General features: G+C 35.7%; 1 non-coding gene across 1 annotated transcript; it reads right to left on the reverse strand.

Moving 5' to 3' along the window:
- Positions 1-8,030: 8,030 nt before the first annotated feature.
- Positions 8,031-8,104, reverse strand: TRNAN-GUU (transfer RNA asparagine (anticodon GUU)). Its single transcript has one exon. It is a non-coding gene; the product is annotated as a tRNA-Asn (tRNA).
- Between the last annotated feature and the right edge of the window lie 529 nt (positions 8,105-8,633).

Genomic DNA, 8,633 nt, shown 5'->3' on the forward strand with positions numbered 1-8,633 from the left:
TAGCAAAGGAGTTGGTAATTTGTGTTTCATTGATGGGAATATGTCAGCTCGAACCTATATTGATGTGTTGCGAGATAACGTGCCACAAAGTGCAATAAAATTGGGTATTAGTAATTCGTACTATTTTCAGCAAGACAACGATCCCAAGCACACTGCCGGTATAACACGTATGTGGATGCTTTATAATGTACTCAGAAAACTTGCCACTCCACCACAATCACCAGACTTAAATCCTTTGGAAAATTTGTGGAATTCTTTGGATTTAAAAATAAGAAAAAGGAAGATTTCAAGCAAATCTGCCCTTAAACAAGCTCTTATTGAAGAATGGTCGAATACTGACCCTACTGTTACAGAAAATTTAATTAAATCAATGCCAGCAAGATTGCAAGCAGTAATAGATGCTAAAGGAATGCATACTAAATATTAGTTATTTGAAATTTGCTTATATATTTTATTTCTTTTGTATTCATGCACGTGTGCAAATACTTTTTTTGATACGAGATATTTTAATTTTGTTACAAAAAAGCATTGTTATTTATATTATTGTAATTTTTCTGTTTGTTTTGGATGATTAAACTTATTTTGATTTGGCAATACAATTTTTTTATTTCTCAATGCTTCTTTTTATGAATTGCAAGCAAAAATATAGGTGTGCAAATACTTTTTTTACCCACAGTAATCACCAAGGTAAACGAACATTACGAATCATTTTTCAAAACTGCCAAGTTTATTCACGTCTAACACACATTCAACTGGCACTACCAGACCCAAGAACAAGAAGTATAACATCATGAAAGATTTACGCCCTCTTTGGCGATTAAAATATATTTCCACATAAAATTTCTTACACACTGGGCCCGGCTGAATTGTAGTTCAGAACAGTCAAGTTTATCAGTGATACATGAACCTTTTCAAGAATCATTATGCATTAATTTATAACCTAACTATAAATGTTCATATTTTAAGTTTTGTTCCGAAGACTTCATCTTAGTTAAAGGGGGGGGAAAGAAGTTTAGTTAGTCACTTCTATTACAGCAAAAATAGCCTCAATAGTCTCAATTCAGGATAGAACGGTTACTGATCAAGATATAAATAATATGCAGTTGCAGCAAAAAATTTAGTTTGATCAGTCAAAAATTCTGATGGGGGCGGGAATCTCTGAGATTATGAAGGTTAAGTATTACTTCCTGATTTTGAGAAAAAATATTGGTACACAATAACACTAGCTCTTTACTTTTTGTGTTAAACAGTGATTTTCCTCGCTAATACTATTTAAGACACCCCTCTAATACTATTTAAGACACCCCTCTAATACTATTTAAGACACCCCTACAGCTGACACCGACACAAGCTCAACATGCAGATATTACTGTTATGCTTGTGAGATAACAGAACAGTAATATCCTTTCCTAACTGTGGCCTACCAGTGACCGAACGGTAAAGTTTCTGAACACTGGTAATTTGACATGGGATCGAATCCTGGCGAACGGGTTGACTGAACGGGCCTTTTCATGATTTTCCGTATGTCTAAAGTGTATACGAACCAGTTTCCCTTAAAAATTCCTACATGAAAGTATCCTTTCCATTAGGCAGATAGACCTCGCGAGCTTTACACAATCAAATAAACCAAACTAATCTTTCTTAACTGGACAGAACTGTTTTGAAAATATATAAGAATTAACTTCCGTCTTCGAAAAACCGATTAATTGAGATTCTGAAAAAGTGACCAACATTTCAGAAACATCCTGTAAGTTCTCGATTTTGTGGCCAACTCGCAAAAAAAAAAAAAAAAAAAAAAAAAAAAAAAAAAAAAAAAGCAACTGCTTTTCAAGAAAGGATAAAATTAAGCAAGAATACGTCAGTTGGATAATTTTGAAGACTAGCGGAGGCCGTCAGAAGAAGTGTTTAATAGTCAAGTTGCTTACAAATAGAAAACAGAGTTAAACATTTTCTAGATATTTATTTTAGTGGCATTAGAATAAGCAACTTAAGCTATTCAGGTGAAATGCCATTGGAGAAATAATCATTTTGCTTGAAAGGTTTTCTTATTCTTCGTAGGATAAACGAAGGTACTTTGATCTTTATGTTATCGACTATTCGTGCAGCACACTGTGTCATAGCTCCTCCTATTACGTCTGAAAATACTGGAAACATATTATTCTATCGTCAGAGGCACAATTAGGGAAACGAACTCAGTCAATCTCTATTTTGATAACGGATTCTTGTCAGGAAACACTGACCTTTCGTTATCGCATCTTCCACTACAATCTGTTATAACCTTTAAAGTGATTAATTATTTCCAGGAAACGCAATTTTAGCTTATTGATAGTCTTTTGTAGTCTGTCTTCATGTATATCAGAAGCATTTGTAGAACACTGGCAGTCTCTCTGCGCAGTTGCATGTTCAAATGGACTGCGCTGATTGCAGTGATCTGCCCCGACTGCAGCACATTCGGCACCTTAGTACATTTGCTGTCCTGTGAAAATTAAACATATTAATAATTTAGAGCAAAATATGCCTTTACTTATTTATTACGCATCCACTATTTATTACCCACCAGCTAAGCTGTTAGACCAATACAGCTGGCGTCCTCAGAAAATTGGAGCTCTAGGCGGTTGCCTATATCGCTTATGCCTTTAGCCGGCTCTGACTGGAATTACTTGGCTTGTTAAGCACTATGATCTCAAACTGAGGTTTGTAAACAGTGCAAGCAGTCTTTACTTCAAATGCTAAACATAGTGCAATTGGAAAACTGAAATGAGATTTACAACATCACCGGCGACAAGTCATGAGGTTTTCTTCATGGCTTGTCGCCGGTACATTTTTGATTAACATGTCCAGTCTTCACAATTTTCCATTCACAAAGAATTTCAGGCTGGCAGTCTTTTCGTTAAAAGCTGCTCTTGAGTGATTGTTTTCTGTTTTTTCTGATTGAATTACTGATTTCTAATTGATTATAATACGGCAGTATTTTCATTCATCTAATATGTAACTTTCACCCTGTCGATAGAAATGTTATTCGGAATTCAGAACGGCTTTCTTCTCCTTTTAAACGTTTCTATCAGTGACAGAATTGATGATATTATTACGGAAAACAGTGGCCCAATAGGGTTTTAAGGGATGGAAACTGAGTCAAAATAACTTTCGTATTAAATTTTGAAAATGTTTATAAGAACTTTCAGTTTGCTTTTAGAATAAAACTGCTTTTACATGAAACGTCATCTCCTAGAGTAATCTAAAAAACTTGTATTTTGGTTCTATTTTGGTTCAACTCATTTTAGACCCACTGAAAGTTTATATTAATTTTGAAAACGGAGATAACGTTCTAGATTCCGCGTTTTCTGAACATCTTTGAGCCCACCAGCGGCCGAGCGGTAAAGTCGCTGAACACTGGCAGTTCGGTCCGAGGTTCGAATCCCGCGAATGGGCTGGCTGCATGGGTGTTTTCGTGGTTTTCCCCATGTGTAACGTGTATACGAGCCAGTTTCCCTTAGAAAGTCCTCCACGAAGGCATCCCTCCCCTTAGGCAGATAGCCCTAGTGTGCTTTGCCATAATTAAATACACCATAATTTCTGAACATCTTTCGCAATCAGTGCGTAGACATATTAGGTTTTCTGAGTCATAAAATCTTGAGAAATCAACTGCGGAATCAAGCTCAAGTCTTTCAGTTGTTAGTTAGGAGTCCTGAGAACTACATTACAAAGAAACATAAGAGGAATACTTACATACGGTAAATGTTGCGAAATACGGAAATGTATATTTTTTAGCAATAGTAATTGCATTCGGCGAGCTTAACGAAATTTAAAAGTAAATAGAAACAATAATAACAGCAATAAAACTTCCTTTTTTAAAACTTCAGAGTACGAGTTTATCATTAAAAATTAGAGGGGAGGGGTGTTTATAAAAAAAGTTCTCGTTAATGTAAATATTATTTTAGACATTATTGTGTAGCTCTACGTATTATATTTTGAAAATCCTTCATGTTTTTAAGTTTGAAACAAAATGTTTATATTAAACAGAATTCCTGATTTCCGTACATTTCGTTCGATCTACGCTAAATTTAATGTAATATAGGGAAAAAAAATTCACACCCCACGAAGAGGAGGCGGGAACTGAGCGCAGATTAAAATTAACTAACTTATGAAGTCTCCTCCTATGGAAGAGAATAGTAGCACTATATTTTGCCCATTACGTTGCCAACATTCGAACACATCGATAATAGCATACTTACCATTTTTATGAACTTAATTTTAATAAGAAAGTTAAGTCTTTCACGAAAAATGAATTAAAAAATTCTAAATTTTGAACGAAGTTAATATTAATTCATAATTATTAATAACTGTTCATTAACCGAATGAATAATTAGCGACCTAAAAGATTAAATATAGTACCTTTTCATTAAGTGTCGATTCAGTTCTTCTTTTTCAGGAGCAACATATGTAGAATCTAATAAAATATAATGTACGGAAAAAGAATCCAAAAGCCTAAATAATTCCTCTCGAGAAAATACGTGGATTCTATATTTTTCCCTTTAAATGATATTAATTTTATAGAAAAATATATTCTTCATCATAGTTAACAAAAAACACTAAAATTGCATTCGAGTTAATTGCACTAAAATTACTAAAATTTCATTCGAGTAACACACTAAAATTGCATTCCTGAGGCAACAAATAGTAAGGATTTTGTGGTACAAATAGTGATAACTTAATTAAGTAAGTAGTTGCTACTACTGAGCGAACTGAACATAAACCCAATTCTCTGTTTTTCAGGCGGTACGTTTAATATTCATGAAACCAATAAAAGTAAAGTAAAAAAAAAAAAGGACTATACTCTCAGAAATTAATACCAGATGGAATCTTTTGCATTTATTTAACTAGGAAAGACTTCATTATTCAAGACGTAGCCGAGCATTTTTTATCATCAGATGCCTGACAGTATCCGAAGGCATAAATCCTGTTTACGAATTTTGTTTTTGGAAGACGTAACTGATATATTAAGTAGCTATCTTTTTAGCTAAAATTTTACTCAAAAATGTATTAAAGTATTTTTATAGGAGAGTGCAAAGAAATGATGCGACATGAAAATTTCAAGGAAAGTAGATTATTTTATTATTCGCCGAATTATCTTCCTTAACGAATAGATTTCACACTACAATCACGTCATGAAAATATTTTAAGCATAAACTGCCCACCAGCGGCGAGTGGTAAAGTCGCTGAACACTGGTAGTTCGGCCCGAGGTTCGAATCCCGCGAACGGGCTGGCTGCATGGGTGTTTTCGTGGTTTTCCCCATGTGTAACGTGTATACGAGCCAGTTTCCCTTCGAAAGTCCTCCACGAAGGTATCCCTCCCCTTAGGCAGATCGCCCTAGTGTGGTTTTCCATAATTAAATACACCAATTCAATCATAAACTATTTTGGTTTTGTGATATTAAATAAATTATGCCTTATCAGGAATTAAAATTTATTGGAGACATTCCTCTTTAAAATTCTAAACGAAAACGTTCATTTTCCACAATATTTTTAAACTGTAAAACGTTTTAAAATATCCTTTTACATTTCGTTGTTTCTGAAATCATTCAAATTTCAACGTTTACGCAAAACAGAGGGGCATGCAACTGTTGATGTTTCAAAGTACAAATCTTCAAATTGAAAAATGTTTTCTAGAGGAATGATTTCCGATTCTGCGCAAAATAAGAAAAAAAATGTTTTGAAGATCAGTTTTTGACAAAAATTTCATCTTTTCAATACAAAAAGATGTTGTTGACATAAAATGAAGGAAAGAAATATAGAAAGTTAATTGTATATATATATATATATATATTAATTATCAATTTCAATTTCTGGTCTTTGTGAAATATTAGTTCTAAATTTCTTACTTTATATCTTTAATGATTATTTTTCTGCAGCTTAATGCGCGAAAATGCTGCGCATGTTTGTGTTTTGTTTTCAAAATAATTTTTTTGTAATTATATATATATATGTGTATGTAATATAATCATTTGTTCACTAATGCGTACATATATGTAATATTTATGTAATATAATCTGTTAATAATTAATGCATAGTCAGCCCAAGTCCACGAAATTCCTCGTGGCAAGGAGCGCAAGATACGCCTGTCGTTGGCAACATCCTTGAGCACCTTACAGGTGACAGTGCGATTTATCTCAGTTCCGCCCCCCCTAATTTTGATGGAAAGCACCCCGGGATAACGGGTCCGAGGGTCTCTCACCCCTCTTCCCCTACCATCAACCTCTCGAGAGGACTTTCGGCATGCCTCATATTTAGAGTGCCGTCATGCCTCACGAACACTATACATTTACAAACATATATACCTTCGGCACGGCAGTCAACGACGCTAACCACTCTACCGGTTGGGCGGCATATAATATGTAATTATTTTGTCGATTGTGCGAGAGTTGGAATGGATTTGGGCAGTTATAGGTACTTGTACTGCGTAGTTCGAATGATGCATACAAAGAAGATACTTTCAGAAAGACTTGGCCGTAGATACATCACATAATTTTAATTTTTGGTAAAGCATGCCTTGAGACGCATAATCAGGCTCATATATCCTCATGGGTGCAATATGCACCCAATCTTCATAAGATTCTTTGAACTTTACATCTTAGACAACGGATGAAGCAGAGAGGACAGCGACGCGTGTTAGCAAGAATAAAGGCAAAGAGGAGGGAAAGTAAAGCAGGCACTCAGAAGCAGCGAGAGATAAAGTGACGGGTCTTTGCTGAAATTTTGTTCTGTAATTAGATAAGAGCTGTTCGCACTGCAGGATTACATACGAAAGCATGAAACGGTGTAATTTTGAAAAAGCATAGTTCAGAAAATTATAAACAGTTGCTACTTTTAGAATAGAAAAAGGGGAGATACACAAACTAAAATGAACTTTAACGGAGCTATTGCCAATTTAAGTTATAATTTTGATTTACATATTTTTCATCTTACGTATATACAAGGTGGTCATAAAATACTTCCACGGTATAAGAATACACAGCCGTCTACCTGCTCAACGAATCGAAATGATGTTTCAAATATTGTTATTTGAAGGTATGCGTTTGAGATTGTGATGATTTAAAACAACAGAGCTCTCACGGCTACGGTTACAGTGAAACAAATTCGAAATTTTCCAATGGTAACGCCTACTTTTTTCCTGCGCAAATTGATCCGCGCATTGAAAAAAACATAGGCGTTGGAACGATACACGTACGTTGAAAATTGCCGGCGAAGAACAGTACTGTAAAGAACCAATGACAACACAAGAAGGGAGAGAGAAAGAAGCTTTTATAGGAATTACAAGTTTTCAACTGCTTTCTGTCGCAGACGATAACGCATTGCATGCGGGAGATTGTTGATGACAGTATGAACGTAACATCGCAGGAGGAGTCTGCATAACTCACCTTTCATAACATCATTTCTGACAAATCTCGTGGAGACGCGTACACCCTATATTTCAGATAACTCTAGAACCAGAAATGCATCGGAGTGAGGTTAGGGATCGCGGTGGCAGTAAGACTGCAATGTATCTTGGAACATTGCATGCGTTTTAAGATAAAGAATTAACAGAGATCAGCTGCTTGATAAATTCAAGAAATAGGTTCTGTATTTGACGGTTTCTATAATTTTACGTAGAAAGGATGAAATCGTTTCCCTGTTATCAGCAGAGAGGTTTTTCTGAAGTAGATGATAAAAGTAAAACGTAATGTTGCAGAGACATTAGGACTTTTTGGAAGCAAGCAAGATGAAAAATTAGCAACCGCCTTCGCCGGGAATCGAGCCACGAACCTCTGGAATACCGGCTCAGCGTGCATAACCACTACACTACGAAGTCACGCTAGGAAAGTGGGAGAAATACCTTATATACTCCCCTTTTTAAAGGGCGACTGGGGTTTTTAGGGGACCCTATTGCCAAATCCTGGGTGGGGAGAAACCTCATCCAACACCCTTTTAGTACGGGGGCCAATGTAGACACATTAGGATTTTTTATAAGCAAGCAAGATGAAAAATTAGCAACCGCCTTCGCCGGGAATCGAACCACGAACCTCTGGAATAACGGCCCAGCGTGAAGAACCACTACACTACGAAGGCACGCTAGGAAAGTGGGAGAAATACCTTATTTAGTCCCCTTTTTAAAGGGTGACTGGGGTTTTTAGGGGACCCTTTTGCCAAATCCTGGGTGGGGAGAAACCTCATCCAACACCCTTTTAGTTCGGGGGGCCAATGTAGACACATTAGGATTTTTTATAAGCAAGCAAGATGAAAAATTAGCAACCGCCTTCGCCGGGAATCGAACCACGGACCTCTGGAACACCGGCCCAGCGTGCAGAACCACTACATCACGAAGGCATGCTAGGAAAGTGGGAGAAATACCTTATAATGTTTCCTGACCAAAGAAATCCGAAAAGCTGGCTTATTTTCCTAAACTATATTATTCATTTCTGGTCTTTTAGAGAAAATTAAGGATGGCTAGAAAATTTAACGGTTTTTTGATGATGTAACTTTAGTAATGTTAAACATTTGTGTGATTTATAATTTTGCATAAGTGGATTTGAAATTATATGACTGAAGTGAGCTTTTGCTAATAAGTGATTGTATTAACATTAATTTGCAAATTATT

Source organism: Stegodyphus dumicola, chromosome X1 (assembly GCF_044657685.1).
Source record: "Stegodyphus dumicola isolate Sdum_Otavi_A_Nest chromosome X1, ASM4465768v1".
Classification (NCBI taxonomy): domain Eukaryota; kingdom Metazoa; phylum Arthropoda; class Arachnida; order Araneae; family Eresidae; genus Stegodyphus; species Stegodyphus dumicola.